This window comes from Triturus cristatus, chromosome 11 (assembly GCF_964204655.1).
Source record: "Triturus cristatus chromosome 11, aTriCri1.1, whole genome shotgun sequence".
NCBI classification, from domain to species: Eukaryota; Metazoa; Chordata; class Amphibia; order Caudata; family Salamandridae; genus Triturus; species Triturus cristatus.
Window position 1 is genome coordinate 492,718,693 of NC_140594.1, and position 23,744 is coordinate 492,742,436.

General features: G+C 41.7%; 1 protein-coding gene across 1 annotated transcript in view; it reads left to right on the forward strand.

Annotated features, from left to right (window-relative positions):
- The window catches only part of LOC146784464 (golgin subfamily A member 7), a 191,116-nt gene extending 167,976 nt beyond the window's left edge, over positions 1 to 23,140 (forward strand). The window contains exon 6 of the mRNA XM_085633223.1: positions 22,210 to 23,140. The gene's annotated coding sequence lies outside the window, so the exon portion shown is untranslated. The remainder of the gene's footprint in view (positions 1 to 22,209) is intronic.
- The last annotated feature ends 604 nt before the right edge of the window (positions 23,141 to 23,744 follow it).

Here is a 23,744-nt window from a genome sequence, read left to right on the forward strand (position 1 = left end):
TACGGTTCTTCACCCAAACATGTCCAACCTCCACCTCCTTACGTGGAGATTGAGCAGTGACAGTTGACCGCTTTTGACCTTCCACCCGAAGTCTGTAATGTCATCTTGACTGCCAGGTGTCCCTCCACTAATACAGTATACGTCTGTCAATGGAATACGTTTGTGGCATGGTGCACAGCAAAGGCTGTGGATCCCCTTTCTGCCCCTCTTTCAGAGGTCCTTTTGTACATACTGGGCACTTATAAAGGCTATCGTGCAGCCATCTCTGCTTTCCTTCAGCTACCAGATCAGCCATCTTTGTTCTAGTCCCCTATTGTAAATAGATTCTTTAAGGCATTACTCCTCTATTTCCACCATCTCCTTTCATAATGCCCCAGTGGGACTTGAACCTTGTCTTAACTTATTTTATGTTCGCTGCCTTGGAGCCTCTTCACAACTGTCTTCAGGCTCCTCACATTAAAGACTGCCTTCCTTGTTGCCATCACCTCTGCTCACAGGGTGAGTGAGCTTCAAGCTCTTCCTTCCAAGCCCCCTTTCTTCTCTGTGCATCCGGACAAAGTGGTGCTTCGAACGTGACCCTTGTTCATTCCAAAAGTGGTTTAATGTAATAAAGATGAACGCTCTCCCTGAAATAATATACATCTTAGAAAACGTGGCTCTTCCGTGTAAAAACCCTTTGCATATTCGTTAAAAAAACATAATGAGTTCAAGTATATGGTTTCCTGAGGAACTGCAATCGGCATTGAAAAGTTTAAAATCCTATTTTCAAAACTGATTTTGTGTCCTTCACTAGAAGAAAACTAGTTCTTTTTATCTCAGAAAGATTTGTAGTCTGTGCTTCTAGTTCAGAAGCTATTTTTCTCTCAAAGCGTAGCAATCACTGCGAAATTTGACTAGTCTCCTCAGAACAGTTCCCTTTCATAGACCACAAACACCAGAGTTTGCTCACCCATTTGTCCCTTCAAAGACCACTGGAACTCATCACTATGTAGTGTAGTTCCTATTTCCCTAATTGACTCTGCGCATTGGAATAATATACACTATAGTTTTGGCATAGGACTGAGGTCAGTATGCCCCTATTGAGTATATTAAACTTAATTACTTTGTGTGCCAGCTAACTCAGAGGCCACTAGAATCTCCTTGAGAAGGGAGTAGTTTCTGGCAACCGCACAAACATGACAACTTTGTTTCCCTTTAGAATCGGAACACTCAGAATCGTGGAAACAGTAGATAAGTTTCACTCAGCTAATCGTGCATGCTTAGTTTCTGCAGAGCTTACACAGAAAGAGTAGACTGGCGTTTCAATAAAAGGATTTATTGAACAGTCTTATTTCTCGTGTAAGAGATATGTGCTGTTACAATCATAAGACAGTATGCAAGATATATTATGTACAGCGTAAACAGTAGAAAGACATAATACTGTGCTAGCATTATCTTTTAGCTATGACACATATATTCATATACACAAATAACATAAGCTAAAAATGCGAGTACTCATATGATGCATTCTCTAACTAGTTCTACCCCAGTGTACCTAAGTGTAGGATAAGGTAAGAAGTAGGTGCTGTATTCTATAGTATGGTATGGTATAGTTTGTATGCCAAGTTTGTATGCCAAGAGTCCCTCTAGGTTCTAGTCCGCTCCATACCTTAAGAATGAGAGATGTTGGAATCTCTATCTGGTTCTCGAACTCAAACACCCCTCGAAGGAAGTCAGAACACTGAAAGCTGGATTCTCTGCCAGCAGGTATGACAGCGTCTTGTCAGTGCGGTCAGGCCAGGACACGGGCTCCTCTAAGTCGAGGTTTCCTCCTTGCTTGCCGCCGTGGCGAGCAGTATCAAGTCTTGCAGCCGAGCCGTGGCTTGCCATGGTAAGGGAAGGTATATTTATACTGGAAGGTGCTTAGGAATGTTTGCATTGACTTAAAGTCAGGCAGAGGAAGACGTCATGAATGAACCCTTAGGGTATAGCGGTTCATGCATAATTAATGAGTTCTTGGAGAAATCCATAATCCTGAGCTAGGGAAACTCCCAACAGCTTAAGTGTCTGTGTTCTAAGAACTCATTGTGACATTGGGGTGGACGAATGTAGGTGACCATGCCTGTATTTGGATAGCATGACTAATGCCTAAATAAGGACTGGGATCCTATGCCTATATACGGGCAACGCGAATTGTGCCTATATAAGGACATGTATCAGGAAAACCTATATACGGACACCTAAAGCGGAATACAACACCCACTCCATTTTCGAATGAACGATTGTACTAAACAATAAAATGCTAAACATTAAAATTGAGTACCACACGATGCTAAAAACATTTGTAAAAGCATACTAAAATAAGTCTTTGTTATAAAAAAACTTTAGCTAGACATGAAGTGCAAATGTGCTGTACATATTAAAGCAGTTGTTCATTCCAAGCATATGTTTACAAAAGATGTTAAATGAATGAATCATGAATATATACATAAGATGAAACGGGTCACATTATATAAGAACATTTCAAACGCCATTTCATGTCATGGTACATAAATGAAACTGTGGTGAATAAAGGTGACAATGTGTCCCTGGAAGTGTTCAAAGAAGTCTGTTCTCTATGAATAGTTCTACTGTAAGCAGATTGAATCTAATTGCCATTTTTATTAAATTTTAGAAAAGTCAATTCTAGGACACGTTCCAAGTTTTTATGTCCTGTTGTGAAAATATGGAGGCCAAATTCATAGCATCCCTGGTACACTGTGAGCCGAATCAAGTCAGTGCAAGGGTCTGGTGAAAACATGAAATCCTCTACTCCTGTAGACAAAAGATCGTCTACCGATGTCGGTGATAGTTGGAATACCTAGTTTAGAAGATTAACTGCACATAGATGTGAAGCATCGCCAGTAGCAATGTTCGATTCTGATGTTACGTGTGTGCCTGTTGATCTATCTCGTAGCAGTAGCATGTTGCGTCTTTGAGATCTCAACGAATGCTGTCATCAGGATTGGTAGCCTCTAGGGACAACACAGAGCATGGGCCGTTATCGGGTCCAGCAGAATATCGATATCCGTTGGCATGACTGAGAGTGTTAGACAGATGTCTAGCACACATTCTTCACCGCAAAGCAGGCAGCGTAGAACAGGTAAGATGTAATCTTGTCAGATTGGTCTAAATGACAGAAACCATGTTGTATTTAATTCTTGTAGGCGAGGTAAACCCAAAAGTTTTACTATGCGCTCACGACACTTCCGTTCTAGGAGAGCTTTCTCCAAGTTGCTGGGAGTGATGCCGGTGGATTGGCTTGCCATAGCGTAGTAGTAGGAATAAAAATAGGATTCCTGCAACGCGTGCTAGAATTAGTGGCAGACCCCCAAACACCAAGTGCACGAAGTTTGGAATGATTCTGAGGACTGCCTGAAAAGGTGCTAACAGTCCTGAACATATGTTCTTAAATACATGTACAATGCCGCTCATATCAGACATATTGAAGATACGTTCCATCATTTCTACGAAATGTATAGGGCAGTTTGTACTTATTAAAGCCTGTATCTCAGCCGAAGTCCTTGCAATTTGTAGATCATAGTTTTCTTTGGCCGAGGTCAAAGGTACCTTTTGTTGTAAAAGCATGGCTTTCATTCTGCTCAAAGTATCAAATCGTACAGAAGAAACATTCAATGAAGGCCATAAAGGTGACTCCCTGACTGTGTCTATTTGGGCGAACAATACTTGTATACAGCAAGTGACCCTGGCACTAACCATTACCAGATATGGGATTCCTGGCAACATGCCACAGCAACTCTGATCATTCAAGATGAGGTAACTCCCATTCGAAAGTTGGCCAAACGTTGGATTAATCACAGCAGCTGGTGTACCCTGCAGGTGGCAGGACAGGTTTGCCACAGAACCGTTACAAGCCCCGTGTAAACTAATATCCCGACAAATGAGTGACCCGCTCAGTGCATTTTCACAGTGTGTACCGCTAATAAACACTTCACGACCCCCACTCCAACATCTGTGTGTGTGTAAGGTAAATCCCAGGATGTCTTAATGTATTCTTTACCCAAACTTTCATATTTTCCTGCTTGCATTTGTTTGAGGCAATACTGAAAATGGAAAGTTGTAACAGGCAGAGTTATTTTGCCATGAATGATCCATTCTGTAGCTGGTTTTTCTGCTACCGTAAACGGCAATTTTTCCAGTTTTTCAATGCTCAGCACTGTATACTTTGCTCCCCTTTGTGCCAGGTCGATCTGTTTATCAGTGAGATTGTATTCTGTAAACAGAGATGACGTGTTGATGAAACGCCAAGGCACATAGCCTGCACGCAAGTTGTGTAGCGTCCAGCCTAATAACATAATAGAACGTAATTGAGATTGGCCTTGTTGCAGCATGGCTAAATCTTGTTTCAATATGTCAATAGCAGAGGATACAATGTTGCCCAGTGAATATATCCTGGATGACAGTCGTTAACCCATTGTCGACCACAGCGAGAGATTTCTCTAAATGAACACGATCAATTTCTTGTATTCTTTCTGCGGCTGCTGCTTGTGTAACCTTCCATATTTCATTATAAGCAGCATAGATGCCGGCATATATGAAACTTTTTTGACGCTGTTTTCTTGGTCCTAGCAAGAAAGCCCTAAGGTCTGCGCCTTCTTTAAGTAAAGATAAGTGTTGTTTCACATCCTCGAGTGTAGATTTTTGTAACCATTCAAGGCACAATTTACCTACACTATATGTTGTTACTACCCCTGGATGCTGTCTTTGAACATAACATGGGTCTGGCCTATTGATAGTAAAACCCTGTATTCTATTCAGAAATCTTTCTTGACAGATGTTTGTGTCTGTGGGCCAGAGCAACCATTTTTCCCATTCAGGATCTGATCTGTTGTGTTGTAGTATGGTGTCTACTGTGACCGCTTCCTGTGAAGTGCTATTACTCGCAGGTGTTGGCACAGAAGGTGTGTTCATGTCCTTGATCTTGGCTAATCCAAGGCAAGAAGTTTGTTGCACAGTCATTCAAAAACATTATTTGCTGTGGGATGATAAAGGCTCTAAACAAAGCTTCCATCCCCTGCATTTGCCAATCTTTAGAACCCCGGACAGATTTTGTGTCAATTGAGTCTTTCCAAAAGTCAAACCCTTGTCTAGACAGTTGGGCAATAAAGGCTGCAGAATAAATCTGTTTAGTATTTGTTAACATCATTTTCTGTCCTGTTTTGTTTACATTTCTATAGAAAAATGTTACTGGATCAGATGTATTGTATCCTGAAAAATATGGAAACTTATCTGCAAATGTTTTTGAACTACCCTTTGGTGGTGTAGGACAATGTTCCCATTGGTTAAACATAAACACATTTCTAGGTGTTGCAGATTTATGCAAGAAATGATGACCATAGTGGTTATAACAAAAAAGCTGTTCGTAGTCTGATGAACCCTCTAAGTTTTCATTGTTAGGAAATGCAGCAGACCTTTCTAGATCAGACATCATGTTATTAACAGTCTCAATGTCCCAATCATCAGACTAGGTACTAGAGGTAATAAAGTCAATTTTAAATAAGTATGGAATCTTCAAAAGTTCAGACGGGCCGAATATATCATAATCGGTTTTGTCCCAAACAATACCATCTTGTATAGGAACGGCTGTGATGTTCACTGCTGACAAGTCTCTTGATTCACGATGGGATGATTTGTGTGGCTTTAAAAGTAAGTTCAAGTTTACTTTCAGTGTCCAAATTAATATATCTGCCATGCACAAGCACGCTAATAGTCATTACTAAAGCTAGCCAAAGCAGAAAGGAAAATATTACAGAAATAATCCATAGTTCAATCCATGGTGAAACCAGATATGTCTCTTTCAGAAAATGAAAAAAGTCTTGTACTTGTTCTTTGGAAGTTTTTTGGGGTGGCGTCGTTTCGGGCTCACTTGGATCCTCGGAAAACGGATCAAAGTTAATGAAGTAGCCAGAAGCAGTTCGGTCAATTGTTGGAATTGCATCAGGATTCGTTGAAATCGCTGGAACCTGTTGATCACGTGTTACATTGGTGTAGACAGGTGTGTCTGGACTAACTGTTATTTGAGTTTCAAGAGGTATGAGTTCCATAGCATGGTTGCACAGTCCTTCATCTGTTACTGCTAAATTCTCGATGGTGATGAGCCTTTCAGTCTGAACCTCTTGGATAGTAGCGAGAGGAGTACGTTTGCTACTAGGTTGGAGTCCACGAGGCCTACTGTTTAGTATTGGCCACATAGTGTGGAATGATGAGGTCGATTGACACAAATCTTTTCTCCTTTCTTCCAGCAAGGGGCAGCAGAAGTACTGTTCTTGTTCCGTGGATAGCTAGGACAGGTACTGGTTGTCTGTAAGAAGGCCCATATTCCTTCTTGTCCGCAATCTTCTCTCTGACTAGATCCCCAAGCTGTAGGATCCAGACAGGACTTGCTGGGACGGCTGGTTTTTCCCCAGTGGTGGTTGGCTTCAGGAACACGTTGCTTTGTTTCGATCTTGGTTCATTTAGACCCTGTAAAAAAGCCAAACGATCTTTGATTTCAAAGGGCTTATTTTCCACCACTGTGCCTTTACATTCGAGATCAGGAACCCACATTCTTGTCCCAAATAGGACCTCATATGGAGTGACCCCCCCCCCCCCCCCCCCGCCCCCCTAGAGAACTTCTTGGCAAATTTTTTAATGAGCCTTGGACCCCATAAAGATGTTTGACCCACCCATCACCCGAACCGAATGCTCTAGCTGTCATAGACTGCTTTATGTCCTGGTTTTTCCTTTCCACAACAGAATTTCCCTCAGGATGAAACGGAGAGGAGTACCGCAATGCTACGCCCAAACTGGCCATGGCTTCTTTGTAAGCCCGAGAGCTAAACGCAGGGCCCTGGTCAGAATGTAGTGTGCCAATTGCATATGTGCCGATAAAGACTCGCAAATCTTTTATAACAGTTTGAGCGTCAGCCGAGCGCTAAAGCCACATCCATAGTAACCTTGACTTTGTGTTTATGGGATTGCATTTGTCCAAAAGAACGCCTGTACGTAGATAGTCTAATGCTGTCTAACAATGGTGTCTGTACTGGGCAGGCTACTTCGTAGTCTGGTGGCATTCTGCATAACGCTGTCTATTGCAGCCTATGCAGTTATTGATGAAGATGTGAATAAGTGTATTCATTCCAGGCTACCAGTACATCTCTTTTAATGCTAATATTGTTTTAGAGATCCCCTGATGTGACAGACCCTGCCCAAGATGTGCTTCATATCAAAGCTGCTCTACGTTCCTTGTTTGGAATTACCCTATCCCCCACTCCAGGGATTCAAGTAAAGGGAACGTTGTTCGCATCAATTACATAAGAGTACTTGAGTGGAAGTTTTTTTGGTAACGCTGCACCACTGCCTTTGCTTGAAGCATTGACATCCAACAATATCTCACTGTCTATTTTCATTTTTGAACGAGTGATCGCAGCTACGGAAGCCGTTTGCACAGCCCCCTTCGCGGCTTCATCAGCCAATGAATTCCCTGCAGCGTGACCACCATCACGTTGATGACTCAGCGTGTGTATCACATGAGTATTTTGTAGTCCGTTTCGCAACTGAACTACTTGTTCCCAAAGCGTTTTATGCTTTATTGTGCCACCTTTTGCACCTTTGAATCAGTTTTGAAGCCAATTCTGTAAATATTCATTATATGACTGAACACTGTAAAAGGAATCGCACACTATAAGCATGGGGAATTCGCGATCCGTATTTTCGAGTGCCAGTTTGAATGCTTGTAGTTCAGCTCGCTGAGCTGTACAATATCCTAATGATTGAGTTTTAGTGACCTTAGGTCTGAAGATACCATCTCGCATGCGACCTTTAGCGATTGCGCATGCTGCACTGTAAGCTTGCTTACTCCTTGTAGTGGGTTGTGCTGATCCGTCAGTATAAATTATACATTCGTACTGATCAAGAGGAAGAATCTCAGTGGGCAGAGGACATTCATGTTCATATTGTAGGAATGCTTGTGTTTTTAAGACAGGATCAAAAACATATTCAACATCTGTTGCCGCAAGAGAATTAACCCATTGTATCCATCTTGGATGTAAAGCTTTTGCATTTGGAATGCTCGCTTTTGTAACCGCCTCGAAGGCTGGTACTGGAGTCACGACAATAATGCATTTCCCCTGAGCTAGAGCTCTTTCTTTTGCTACAACGGTTTGCACTGCTGTCAGATGTTTAGGTCTCGCCTGACCCAGTGCATGCGCTGGTCTGGCGAGACATTTTGTGAGGGCTCCAAAAAGTGCTACCAGGCCAGCCTAGAGCTACAGTGCACGTGCGCGGGGGCGCGCGTCGCGCTTTACCGTGATTACCTTTACCTTCACGGCCGCAGAGCCGCTTTGATGTTCTCGTGAGGCTTCAATAGATTGCAGCAGTTAAAACAAGCATTGGCATGGCCAATATGTCTCGCTTTTGGGACCTTATAAGTGTTTAGTTATGCAACTGTTGCATGGCTAAACACTTATAAGGTCCCTAAGGCGAGACCTATTGGCTGTGCCAATGCTTGCTTTCTGTTGAAGTGAAGCGCATTTCTGCTTGTGTGTACAAATGTGATTTGTATGCAAAAGGTACTTTTTCACCCTCATTTTATGTTAAATAAGTGAATCCGCATTGACCCGAAATTATTCGGATCACTAAATTGCGTGTATTTACGCGTGTTTGTAAGTGATTTGTTGCTAACATGTTAGCTTGGAGTGAACGCAATATTTTTGTGTGTTCCTGTGTCTAATCTTTGATTGAAAAATCAGGTTTGATTAATTTGTAGAGGGGTTTAATCCTTTCTGCGTAATTTAGAATGTATGTTCTTCCAAAATTTAGGAAACCTAGAATAGACTGTAAATTTGTCAGTGTTTTTGGAGGTTGGAGCAGCGCACACTTTTCTAAAAAGTTAGCTGCTAGGCTTTTGCCTTCACTTGAAAGCTCATCTCCTAGGAAAAGGACATCGAGATGGGCAATTCTAGATTTTTTAAAGTTGAATTTATAAGCCCAGTATAATGGTACTCACCCTGTTCAAGTGCCTATCTAGGTCATCGTCTGTCAGATATATATCGTCGACATATGACAATGCCTCATCATCATAAATTTGTTATAACTCTGTTACTCTTGCTGAGAATAACCCCGGGCTGTTCTTAAACCCTTGTGGGAGTCGACAAAAGTGACTCTGGGTTCCCATTATTGAGAAAGCTGTTAAGTACCTGCTTTCAGGTGCTATGTTTTGACAAAAGAAACCATTTGAAATGTCTAATGTGGTTTTATATTTTTTACGCACAAGGTTATTCATTAATGCTGGACTATATGCATTTTGCACTGCACATGTTTTAGAACAAGTGTTCAAGTGTCTATAATCCAAAACTAGACGATACGTATTGTCTGGTATGGATACAGGAAACAATGGATTGTTCATTGAAGAGGTGCATGTTTTAATCACCCCTTGGTATTCAAGTTGATCTGAGATCTCCCTGACCTGTTTTTTAGCTTCTTGCTTTATTGGGTGCTGCCTTTTTGTATAATGCTGGGGCCTGGGCAACTGCCCATTTCCTGGCATAAGTGTATTTTAAGTGAATTGGAATATGGTTAGAGAAGGCTGGCATAATGATGTCCTCGCCATGTGGGTACTCCCTGACAAATTCTGGTGGCCAGTCCTGTTCTGCTAGAAGTATATCCTAACCCCTTGAAAGTTTCTCCCAAAAGAGTGCTTTCACTTTTCTTGGTATGTCTCCCTCCATCTGGAGTGTTATTTCCATATAACATTTGTGGAGTACTAACCCTGGTGTCTACAGTCTCTACTGTTATGTACTCATTCAAGTCCACTATCTCCAGAAGTTCCTTCAGGTTCTGGCGAGCTATTGTTACTTCTGCTGTACTGTCCAGCATTGTCTGAGCCCATTCTCCGTTCTTGAGTTGTGTTCTCAGTATTCTCGGCATGTCTGATATTCAGAACTGCAGCGTTTTTCTTGGTGAATTGAGGTTTTGATTTATTTTTATGAACGTGTTGATCGTCTTTGGACTTCACGTGTTCTTCTTTGTGATCTGACCATCCTCTTTCGGATGTCTGTGACGATATCTGAAAGGTACGAGAGGAACGTGTATCAGTATCCTGATACCTGTCAGGTTTTCTCAAATTATCCCTGTTCCTGAGGTTATACCTCCTTTCAGAGGGCTCCTTTTGAGGAGACCTTCCTCGGAATTGAGACCGTGTCTCTTTTGAATTTTGTTTATTAGTTTCCCACCTCTTTTTAGAAGATGTAGGACCATGTTTAATAGAGTCCCTCTCAGGACCTTCAGACAGTTTTTGGCTTAACTGTGTAATTCTATTAATTCTTGTAATTGATTAAGTAATTCCTCGTCTGACATCTCTTCGATGTCAGGATGAGGAGTGTAGCCGGCTAAAATCGACCATGTTGCTCCTGGTCTACCTAGTGGACCGAGCCTGGTAATGTTTTTGTGATGTTTTGGGGCACCTTTAAACCAGAGATCATGCTCCTGGTATGTGAGTGGAATGTCAATATCCTCGAAGGGAATCTATTCCTCAGGTGGATCATCTTCTTTAAAGAAGTGAAACACTTTTGTTATTGGATTTGATTTTGGGAATACTATCCATGAATAGAGTACCTCTGCTGAAAAGATTTGTGTGCCTCTATCACGAAAACTGCTCTACCACCTCTTGGTGTTAGGCCATGTTGTATAAGTTTTTAGAGTGATGGCTCTTCTTATATTCGGATGGATAGGAATCGCATCCTCATCGGTTTCATTAAAACCGGTAGAATTTACAATGATATGTAATGTGTCATCGGCTGGAACAGTCTCAGCATTATCCCCAAAATTGGACATTGTTTTTAAAAGAAAATGTAGAACAAGTTTCAAGGAAACAAAGATAAGGTGCACAAGAATTTGGAACACTGTATCCTTCAACGTTGAACAACCCAAACATCTACTATAGGATTTTTGTCCTATTCAGTTTTGGTGGATACTTAACCTTACCCACTCCAAACGTCTTTGGAGTATGTGAGTAGGGATCTCTGAGAAAAGCACGACTGAGTTACCTCAGTATCTAGCGTTAAATTACTGCCTTACCAAACCGTTGGGCGCCATGTTGTGTAGTTCCTATTTCCCTAATAGGCTGTGCGCATTGCAATAATATACTCTATAGTTTTGGCATAGGACTGAGGTCAGTATGCTCCTATCGAGTATATTAAACTTAATTACTTTGTGTGCCAGCTAACTCAGAGGCCACTAGAAACTCCTTGTGAAACAAGAAGGGAGTAGTTTCTGGCAACCGCATAAACATGACAACTTTGTTTCCCTTTAGAATCGGAACACTCTCAGAATCGTGGAAACAATAGATAACCGTTTCACTCAGCTAATCATGCATGCTTAGTTTCTGCAGAGCTTACACAGAAAGAGTAGACGGGCGTCTCAATGAAAGGATTTATTGAACAGTCTTATTTCTCGTGTAAGAGATATGTGCTGTTACAATCATAAGACAGTATGCAAGATATATTATGTACAGCGTAAACAGTAGAAAGACATAATACTGTGCTAGCATTTTCTTTTAGCTATGACACATATATTCATATACACAAAAAACATAGGCTAAAAATGCGAGTACTCATACGATACGTTCTCTAACTAGTTCTACCCCAGTGTACCTAATTGTAGGACAAGGTAAGAAGTAGGTGCTGTATTCTATAGTATGGTATGCTATAGTTTGTATGCCAAGTTTGTATGCCAAGAGTCCCTCTAGGTTCTAGTCCGCTCCATACCTTAAGAATGAGAGAGGTTGGCATCTCTATCCGGTTCTCAAACTCTAACACCCCGCGAAGGGAGTCAGAACACTGAAAGCTGGATTCTCTGCGAGCAGGGATGACAGCGTCTTGTCAGTGCGTCAGGCCGGGACACGGGCTCCTCTAAGTCGAGGTCTCCTCCTTGCTTGCCGCCGTGGCGAGCAGTATCAAGTCTTGCAGCCGAGCCGTGGCTTGCCATGGTAAGGGGAGGTATATTTATACCTGAAAGGTGCTTAGGAATGTTAGCATTGATGTAAAGTCGGGCAGAGGAAGACTTCATGAATGAACCCTTAGGGTATAGCAGTTCATGCATAATAAATGAGTTCTTGGAGAAATAATTAATCCTGGGCTAGGGAAACTCCCAACAGCTTAAGGGTCTGTTTTCTAAGCACTCGTTGTGACGTTGGGGTGGACGGATGTAGGTGACCATGCCTGTATTTGGATAGCATGGCTAATGCCTAAATAAGGACTGGAATCCTATGCCTATATAAGGGCAATGCGAATTGTGCCTATATAAGGACATGTATCGGGAAAACCTATATACGGACACCTAAAGCAGAATATAACAACCGAAAGTATATACACCCATCTTTCCTTCCATCTTCAGATGTGCATCACTACTGGCTTCTACAGCATTGTGCATGACATTTAAATTCCTACTGATCGCCTATTCAACTTGAATACTGAAGATCATCTTGTTGGTCCTCCGCCTCACATGAGGCAAATAGTTTGGATTTTCTCAGAAGTACCAGGGCAGGATGGCCTGCATTCATATAGTTTTTTTCTGGTGGAAAGGCATGCCTTCAAACTGCAGTACTTCTCAGCAGGTTATTTGTACTAAGTCATTCTCAAGTGATTGAGTTCAGCAGACTCGTGTATACCCAGTACAAGTTTTGGTTAGTTTATTCCAACTTTTCGGAGATGGGGCCAGCCCACAAGGGTGCTGTATCTCCTGCAGCCAGGGTATGCTATCAGTCTGAAAGAAGGAGGGTCAGGGGCTACAAATGCCTTCTAGCCCTGAAGAAAGGCGAATATAATATTTCTTGCTATAGCCGCCAAATGCTGCCTGTGTTTTTTAGAACTGCATATTGTTCTTTGGCCTTGTAATTGGAAATAAATTGAATTATTATTGTTTTTTCTTAATAAATGTAACTTTTCTTCATGTTTGGTTTTACAGTAAAGCTTTTTTTAAATCCTGTATCCATTTACATATACAGGGATACCATCTACTATTGTCTGATCTACATGCATGGCTTGAAGTTTTTAGCCCTACAAATGTTTCAGGCAGTATCCATACTCAGTCCGCAAGCCGTGGAATCTTCCACTGCAAGGAATATGGAAAAGGAGAAACTTGGAGGCCTTTACTAATGCTAATTTCCGGGAGACTTTCCTAGGTGTTAGTTGCATAGTGCATTTCAGTGCCAAGAGTGGCGTTTTCCATTGGCCACTTGCAGTTTATGAAGTTCCTTATAAAAAAAAGTACATATTCTCATTTTCGTTTTTTTTTTTTTTTTTTTTACACCATTCCTCCTTCTGAATACAAACTCGCTATTAAGTTTTGAGGTTCAAAGCTGTTCACCACTCATTTTTCGGATCTTGCTTGCCCTTCCACATGATTATGAGGTGAACTATTTTTTTTTAAGTGAAGAAATTGACTGAAGTTGAATAGTTTTTGAGTGTTTTTTATTCTATCATCAATTCGGGAGTCAAAATATGAATGTGTTTGTTTCTAAAATTAAACTGCCCCTCTTTATAATAATCTCCATTTAGCAGAAAGCCCCACCAGCCACTATTTTCATTCTGCAAAAAGCTGAAAATGTATTTCTTTGTTTCATAAGTTAATATTTCCTCTCTGCATCTTAGTACCCATGCACTTTACAAAAAATACTGAACAATCCATTGTATTGGTATTACTTTTGCGATGCAGTCTTAAAAAAGGTCAGTCCATTCTAGCCATTTCTCCTTAAACAGATGCAGTAATAAATTGTAATATGTGGAAATATACCAACTGCGGTGAAGTTTGGGTATCGTGCATTTCTGGAAAAGTCGTCTCGGTGGGAGCAAATTTATTTGAAAATCCCTACTTTCTTTAATCCCAATTTATGTGTTCAATTTGAGTGCTGTGTGAATCCTGCTCCCGAAGTGCACATCCCAGAATTATTCTTAATACTTAGTTGTCTGGTTTCTATTGCTAGCTGGTGATTGCGACGGAGAGGCGTCAAACTGGATTTTCAAAGCTTCGACGCAAGACCACAATGCCAGCTTCAGATTCTGCATTCTACCGTTTGGTTTAAAAGCATGCACAAGATTAAAAACCAGCATTGAAAATGCAATAGGTCTCGCCTTTTATTAAGTTAAAGCCATTTGCTTTGCTAATGGTATTGTATAGCAAAGCAAGTGGCTTTAACTTAATGAAAGGCGAGACCTATTGCATTTTTAATGCTTGTTGTTTTTGTTTTTTATATAGCGCAAACTAGACCCAAAGGTATCAGAGCGCTTTACATGAGCACCAGTTGTGTTACAGACCGACACATTCATTTTTAACAAAAAGTCCTGTCCTGCAAGACTATCCTTTTTGTGCTGCGCTTTCTTACACAGAAGCACTTCGAAGTAGCTGCTAATCGCTCTAGAAAAACTAAATCTAACACTTAACTATTGGCAGGACCACTCAAACTATGCAATTCTGCAGCCATGGCTTCTTTTTGTTTGCATAATTAGGGATTTGCTGCATTTGCCACATAATCCACTATCTGCTGCATAATCTGCAAATTTTAACAAATAAAATGTTTCTAGCGTATGTGTTGGAGCGCTTTGGAAGACCATCCTCAAGGTTAACTGGTCATCTTTCAGTTGCTTATTTATGTATTTGGTTTGTTAAACTGTTCAACTATTGCGGGAAAGATTCATAGGTGCTAAAGGAAGCCAAATTATCATTGTTTTACTCCGACTGGTGGCGACTTCTTGGCCCCTAGTTCCCGCAAGCCCTCTGTTGCCTTCAAGCTGTATAGTAATAACACCTCATCAAGGTGCCACGAGTCTATCCTGGACAGGTAGTGCGCTAAATGTTTTTATTATTTCTTTACATTTTCTCCAAGGTTTTAATGGTCATCAGAGCGGGTTACCGCAGCCGGAGATAATACAACTTCACCTGGAGGTCATGGTGTAGATGGAAGATAAGTTGTTGACCGGTTGCCATATAATAATAAACAATGTCCATGAAAGTACAGCAGCTGTCTGAGAAGTACAGGTACTCTGCTATTGAAAGTGCAGGTACTCCTACTGAAAGTACAGCAGCTGTGTGAGAAGTGTATGTAGTCTGCTATTGAAAGTGCGGGTACTTTCCTACTGGAAGTACAGCAGCTGTGTGAGAAGTGTGGGTACTCTGCTATTGAAAGTGCGGGTCCTTTCCTACTGGAAGTACAGTAGCTCTTGGAGAATTGTTACTACATTGCTACATGTCTCTTAGAAATGCAGGAACTGTGCTGTTAAAATTACAACAGGTCTCTTAGAAGTGTAGGCACTCTGCTAGAAGAGCCGGTACTCTGCTAGAAGTGCAGATACTCAGAAGTGCCAGCACTCTGCTATTAAAAGTGTGAGTACCCTGCTATCGAACGTGCAGGTATTCCGTGAGAAGTTCCAGTACTCTATCGAAAGTGCAAATACTCTGCTATTGAATGTGTTGGTTCTATGCTGGAAGTGCGGGCACTCTGTTAGAAGTTCCAATACTCTGCTATTAAAAGTGCAGGTACCCTGCTAGCGAACGTGCATGTACTCTGTTAGAAGTGCCAAAACTAAGCAATTAAAAGTGCAGATACTCTGCTATCGAAGGTGCAGATACTCTGCTATTGAAAGTGCTGGTTCTCTGCTGAACGTGCAGGTACTCTGTTAGAAGCGCCAATACTCTGCTATTAAAAGTGCCGATACTCTGCTGTCGAAGGTGCTGGTTCTCAGCTAGAAGTACCAGTACTCTGCTCCTGAAAGTTCAGCCTCCTGCGTCGGTTTAACCCCTTGCTGTCCAGAATCACGAAGGAGCGCTGTGTTTGGTGGTGTTTGTGGTTGGGGGCCGGACCAGTAGTCGCCGTATGTGATGAGAGATGCTTCCATCTTGGGCGCACCGGGCACCTCTTGAAGAGGAGGAGGGGGGGGGGGTCAGCACAGGTGTCGCCGCCCTCTGCCCAGAGGCTGTAGGTGACCTGGAAGGAGGCACTGAGGCAGGCAGAGAGCGGCAGCCTCACACCTGTGCACACCTCGGGGCGCCGGATCCCACCCGCCCTGGACGTGCCAGACCAGAGTACTCCCACGTGTCCAACAAAGTAACCGAGGCCCCCGCCCCCCACACGCACCTCAAGCCTCCAAACTGACAGGGAGAGAGAGGACTGGACACCCCTCCAAGACAAGTAACTGCCGGAGACGGGTGTGGGTTAGGGTCTCAAATCTGTGACGTTATAGGGTTGCAGTCTGCACGTTCGACATTGTAATGCCCCGGATCCGTTCACGAGGCAGTCCAGTTAGCTGAGTGAGTTGGTGCACCTGCTGCATTAACCGTTGTGCCAGATACAGGTCCCACGTTTAATCTCTGTGCTGACTCGGCATCTAACCCTTCCAAAGCTCGCCACATTATCCCATTTGCAGTGCTACAAATCCTTAAGTATCTGACAGGAAGCACTACACAACAAGCGCTTGCCATGACGTATTTGCTCGGCTTTCTCGCCTGCTAAAAGGTTTCTTGTCTTTATGGGGCCATGTGTTTGGCCCCATAAAGATAAGAAACCTTTTGCGACGAACGCAAAGCAGGTGGGGCCGTCCAAATGGGACGGCCGAAAAAGCAGAATGAATACGTCACAAGGAGCTCTTTTCCAATGGCTGGCCACCGTTTAGCATAAACGGTGACGCCAGCCAATGGAAAAGAGGGGCGGGGCTTAATGCCCCTTGCAGAAAATTCTTCATGTCATTAAATCTCACCAGCGAGACTGAGCATGCGCGCAGCCTACGCAGGCGAGACCTAAAAACGAGACCAAATTGTCAGAGGGTTTGCTGAGTGGAAACCCCGGGTCAATACACTAGATATCAGAGTTATAGAGAAGCTAAAAAGCGCAACGCCACAACTTTTTATTTTAGGGGAACTGATACAGATTTCAACCACACGAGGACTATAGTGACTCTAGAAAGATAAAATAAATTCTGGAAGTTTTCATGGTTTTTCGTTGATGGTCAGTGTCTCCGTTGACAGACGTGTGTGGACAGGGTGTGCAATTATCTTTCCCAGCGCATCACCATTGTCACAGCAGGGTATGTGCTATTTTTAAGCACAAAAATCATTGGCCTGGTTGTGCCATGGCATCTGCGCTACGGGCAAAGGTTTCCAAACTGACCTCCCAGTGTTTGGATTTTTTCACAGAATATGATGGCTGGGCTGTAGAGTTTACAGAACTGGTACAGGAATGACAGTAGTCGAAAAGGGTTAGATAATTTCCGACACTTGTTTAAAATCTTCTCTAGAAAACAGACAGTCAGTTGATAGCCAAACACAAGAATTGTCATTAGGCAACATACAAGTCTAAGGTTTTCTGTACTCCCACCAGAAGTTCAGTGTCACATACTCAACATACCTTTTGATGGCGAGCATCCCTTAGCTCAAATAAAAGGATGACACACTGGAAAGAATAACAGGCATTGGCAAAGCCAATAGGTCTGGGTTTAGCCACCAGCCTTCTGGCAATTCATATTTTATTTAGTCATGGTTTTTGCAACATTTTCTTGTTTGGGAATATCCAGTCAGTCTGCCTTTGGCTTCAAGCCTAGAAAGAGGGCAGGAAGGGAAAAGAAAACAAGCATTTGCAATGCAATCCGTCTCACCTTCTGGGACCTTATATGTATTTAGCTAGGCAGCACATTAGCCTGAATGCTGAAACATCTACTGTTCTTTAACATGGAGGGAAAGTAAGCACCAAACTGCGCGACACGCCAGGTATGGGAAGACATGGAGAGAAATATTGGCTTTCAGCGGTAAATGGTATACTCCAAAGTAAGATTATGAGTGCCGGTGGAGGTTGCACTCCGTGCTTAGATTGTAATAAAAAAAAAATAATAATAATCTAAGTGCAGGGGCGTGAGGTATTTCTCAAAAGGTCACTGTAGCTTTCTTAATCCATTGCCCCCCTGAAATGGCAGCACCACTGAATTGAAATGAGATGAAAATAAGATTTATAGAGCACACTCAATACCCAGAAGTGTCTAGGCGCTAGTCTCTCAGAGGTAAATGCTTACGAGGCAGAGAAAAGCCAGTTAATGAGAAAAAAACACGTTTTAAGTGCTTTCCTGAAGGTCAACAGATAGTTTTCCCTTTTCAGTCTCTTTTCAGTTCCAGAGAGAGGAAATTCCATTGTCTGGTTGTCCCAACCATGAAGCTTCCACTATAGTCTGACGCAGACCAAAGATATCTGGAGGGAGTGTACCACTGGAAACTTTGTCTAAAAAACTCAGGGCCATTGCTAACTACCACATTCCTACAAATGTGAGGACTGGGCTATTAATCTCACCCAAAGCTATAGGAACAGCATGGAGGCGCTGGTGTCAATATTGTTTCAATTTAAATAGTATTGTTAAGCTTTCTGCTGATGTTCTGTGCTCAAAAACAGACCCCACCAGCACGTGGTGGTCTGCCATAAATAAGAACAAGGTTCTGAGCTCCGGAAAATACCAGCACAAATTAAGCATTGGTGGCCCTGGCCTTTGGTTGGGTCAAAGAGATACTTTGCAGCCGACCTGGAGGGAGGGTGCAACACTGTAGCGGAAGCCCTCTCTAGAGACGGCGTGTAGGCCATGAGGTTTCTGAAGTGAGGCGGGGAAGGGCAGGTGTTGTCACTGTTGGGACAGTGGAGGAAAGGGTCAGCACATGGGAATAAAAGTTATCGAAACATTTATCTATCTAAAGGAAATGTACATTTGCAAAGTAACTGATAATAAATTGAGGCATCAAATAACTTTTAAGTGCATTTTTATCCCAACTTAATTATTTGCGATAAGTTACACCGTCAAACATTTTGAAGTTAATGCTCTCCAAATTCCCGGGCAATATAAATATATTCCCTCTGTTAGCCTCACGGCAAGGCAGAAAAACATTAAAAAAAATCTGAGTATTACAGTGCAATGCAATGAAAACAAACATACACAAAACAAACATCTGTGATGTAAAACACTCGCATAACGCCGGAAGAGCTGGAGATAGTAGGGTCATCTTAAAGAGAAACGGCAGGGCCCTGTCGCCGCACCACGGCTCGCAGAACAAACGCTGAACACCCCTTCGAGCACTCATTAAAGGTGGGTGTGGCACCGTCCTCGGCCGCCATAGGGAGCACACAGAGGACCGGTGCCTCACGAGCTGATGATGCAATGCGTGAGCCATGGTTGCTCGACACATCTCCGTGCTCAGAGCTCCACATGAGCAGGGTGGGGGTGTAACTTCACAGAAACTCTGCTCACGACATACGCCGCGAAGAGGGCCCGGGCAGTTCAGCTGCCACAGCCATCCGAAATGTATGATGAAAAGAACATGACCACCAGGTCAGCCTTGTCACACGCCTCACCGGTTCGAGTCACCCATCCCTAAGGCAAGCAGTCGTGATTATTTATCTTTATGAAATAATATTTCAAAGAAAATAGCTAGCGCAGCTTTTATTTGCTCACTACTTTTAACTTCCTGATTACGTCCTTTATGATCACCAATCACTGGGCCTGTGTTCTCTCGTGTACAGCTGTTCATTGCCCCCAGTGCACGGTGGGGCCAGGTCAGTCTGGTTCACATTTTTCTGTTTGGATATGCATGTATTTACATTTTTTAAATTATTTATAGTGTATGGGGATGAAATTGATAATATGGATGTTAGTTGGGTCAATCTGGGAGAGTTTGGACACAAACAGATCATAAATTAAAGAGTTTGTTTACGCCTACCACCAATTCTGCCCACTTTGACATTTCTCATGTTATTGGAAATTGTGATTAGCGTAGTTAATGGACCACCTCTAGTTTTGTGTCTCTGAATCTGGTCGTTAAAAAAGGATGCACCTAATGCCTGGTGGTCACTGTCTGGTCTGGGGATAACTTGCATATCCTGCAATTCTGGCCAGAGGTCATTATCAACTAATATATGATCAATTCTTGATTTACTATGGCCTCTAATAAAGGTAAACGAGGGGGACAATCAGATTTAGTGTTGCCATTTGCTATTCTTAGGTCATGGTCAGTAATAAGATCAACAATTTGAGTACCCACCTTTGACAGGTAGAGGGCAGGATTATTACATACAATTTCACCCCAAAAATCACTTAACATTCACTTCGATAAGTATGTGAAAGAGGGTCCCCTATAGCAACACAAAAAGGTGACCAGATTCTAGCTAGTCTGGCCGAGGAGGGGTGAAACCGGTCCCAGGATGCTTGTTTTCCAGTCCAGAGAGGACCTTGCCTGGCAGTTAGGGCTGGACTGATCCCATGGGGAGCAGGGTCAAGATTGATTTGCATATAGCTGGATCCAAACTGGAATTTCGTGTGGAGCAAAAAACAATGGATTTAGGCCTAGATCAGTGACTGCGGATGAATGTTTGACAATGTTCAGCATTCCCTCCATCATCTTTTTGTTTTGCAAACAGGGCCCCTACCATAATTAAAAGAGGAGGTTCAGTTGCTTCTTCAAAAGGGAAGCATAAGGAAGGGGCTTCTATAAGATAAAATCAAGAGGCAGGAAGGACGGACCCCTCTATACTGGACTTAAAACCCCTGAATATGTATTATAGAAAGACTATATAATTAGAAAATACATTACAGGACATTATTCGTATGTTTGAGGGAAAAATCTCATAAGGACTGTGGACTTAAAATATGCTAATTCTCACATCCCAATTAATCAGCAGCATCAAAAGCAGATCGTGTGGCAACTGATGGGAGGAATGCTTACAAAAAATCTTAACTACTGGCAGTCGCTCATGGTAGCATTCCAATGCTTAGAGAGTTTTCAAGGCTTCCTCCCATCAATTCTTGTGTGAATGTTGCGATAAAAAATGCTCTCTGGAGCAATTGCCACCGGTTAGACTATTTGCAAGCATTTCTCCCATCACTTTTTGTGTGTTTAATGTTTGATACTCAATCTAACAGCGGATTTCTCACTGCATTCCCACCTCCCCATTCTGTGAAGTGGACACCTGACTGTTACAGTCAGCTTCTACATTAGCACTTTTACTCACTGTTGCTTGCAATTTGTTTGAGTGCTCTACACCTGAGGCCCACTTATAAGCGGCTCTGCTCCGTCACTTCCGTGGCAGTAGAGTCACAGAGGTGCGCAGCAGCATTCCTGAAAAACTCTATGGATCCAGTCTAATGCTGGAGTAAAAGTGAGGAATCTGCAGTTAGAGTATCGACCAGAAGAGCTTATCACCAGAAAGTGTGTTAGCAAAGGTAAATAAATTGTTATTTGCTACTACGAAATGAAGGTTTGTCATCCAGATGCACAGAGCACAAATCCAGTGTGTATGCCCTTTTGATGGAATAGTCAAGTTTATAGTTTAATGCATTGACTGTACCTATGTTTCCATATGTGTTGAAGAAGCTGAGACAACACAAAAATAAAGATACTGATTTCTTGGTACATATCAAAACAGTGCTCATATAAGGATATTTTCTCCTGTCCTACTCACCATCCTATGCAGGATGGGTCTCTTGTTTCTGGTGTCAGACAAGATGACATTTGTCAAGCATTATTATTAAATTAAATAGAATGTCTTTCTAAGTGAAGTTTTTAGCAGTATTTTTTAACAAACGTTTTCTCTTCCAAGTACACAAACATAACTCTTAATTAACTGAGTTTTTACAGTGAATGCATGGGACAATCAACAAATGTTTAATTTAGATTTTTATATCTCAATATTTTGGAGTAAAAGCATACAAACTGCCCCATTCTATTTAATCATGTTGGATCGCTCATTTAGGGCACACCAAATCAGAACAGGGTTGTTTAAGACGTTGAACAAAGTATGTTTGTGAGATGAAGTAGGTACAGAATAAATCTTTTTTCGTGACAAATGTTGGTATCATGGAAGAATTGGTAACATCACTAAACATTTTGTATGGTCAATAAATGTATTCGTGCTCACTGAACTAAGTTGAGTTTTCCAGTTTAAATATCAGTAAATATAGTAGCTCCTTACCACTGTTGATATCACTTACTAATTATAAGCACAAATGACAACGTTGGCTAGTGGGATATACAAAATGAGGCTTCAGTTAAGTCCGTGGATTTTCTTGTGGTTGAGCATTACCCACATTCTCCTGTTTCTCTTCGTAGATTGCAAGATACCTCTGGAACACATCTGCTTACTTTTGTAACAAACTGTCATTTTTCTATTTTTTGCAGAATCAAAATATATAAGTGGCAGACCCAAAAACAATGAATGGTTGGCAGTTAACCACAAGAAGGTCGCCTACCTATATAGGATCATTCCTTTATGTCTGCTGCGGAAATTCATGGTGCCATGTACTACACAATCCACTTTTCTAAATCTGTACTCCAGCCAGGGGAGTAAATCTACGTTGCCAGCATCCATTTTATTTATTTTTCTTATCAAAGATCGTGAAACTGTAGCTAATCATGTAGTTGATATAGTACGTTATGTGATCTTTGTGATTTAAAGGACTCGTGGTGCATTTCAGAATGTCTAAAATAAGCATAAAATCCAGTCCAGTGGCAAGTACTCTCTAGGCTACCCATCCGCATGCTTCTTTCCATTGCCATGGGTTTTGTCAAATCATACATGCCACAAACAGCAGAAATTCAAGAATTTGGTATTAAACGCTTTGAGGGGCTTTATTTTTCTAAGAATCAAACAATGCCTTTGAACTATGAGAGTCCTATTTTTGTCTGCCGGGCATCTGATGGTCTGTAGGAGAAGCAGAATTTGATCTGGCAGCACGACTATAAATTATGGCACATTGCATTTTCTTGTGATGTATCTTTTTACCAGAAATGTGTTAATGTAAATTACGTTTTCTGTTTTTTCGTCTACACATTATAACTGTATCTATTGAACAATATTTCCAGTCCGCATGTGTTTTCTGAAATCATTTACTGTTTTGAAACTTTTATATTTCGAAATTATAATTTGCAGAATTTCCAGGATGTTACTTTTCCAATTAAGCACTAAAAGCACATCGAAATGGATGCTGAGCTGTTAGATTTTAATACCCCAGTCTATCCTACCCCTGTATGTAAGATATGTGACTGTAATGCGCTGTTCGCTTTTCTTTTTGGTTTTATTATAAATAAATATAATTTATAGGAAACTGAAGCGTGATTTTAGAGCTGTCATTTTAAACTTAATGCCTGGATCTGTAGATTTATTGCTTAAACGTTATTTAGTTAAAATGTTCTGGTAGCTCAAAACATAATGCTGTATCACAGCACTCACAAAGAAAATGTTTGCAGCGGGGGAAGGTACTTCTTGCTGCAACTCCAGATTGAGCCATAGGAAATGATGGTTTACAGATTAATCTGAAGCATATTTGGAATTACTGGGCAATTCCGAACAAACCTTCATTTTTGCATATGCTTTAAGATGATTTTGTCTGTCTCTATTTAATGGTTTCGCATTTTAACAGAACTAAGAATTTCTATTGTCTGTATAGGTGTTGTAATATATAATTAAAATATTCACGAGAACAATAATTGTAGAAACTGAAATAAAGCAAATGCGAAGTAAATGTTATTAAAATAACATTTATGTTGGTATCCAAAAGGCCCATTGGTGGAGAGCAATAAAGCGCAACCTCCCGCTACTGCTTCAGCTCCGTTACACCTCCGCTTCAATATAAATGGCATTCCACATTCCAATTCCGACACAGAATGTCTTGACTTGTGTACACATAAATTAACAGGATGTTCCCTACTATACA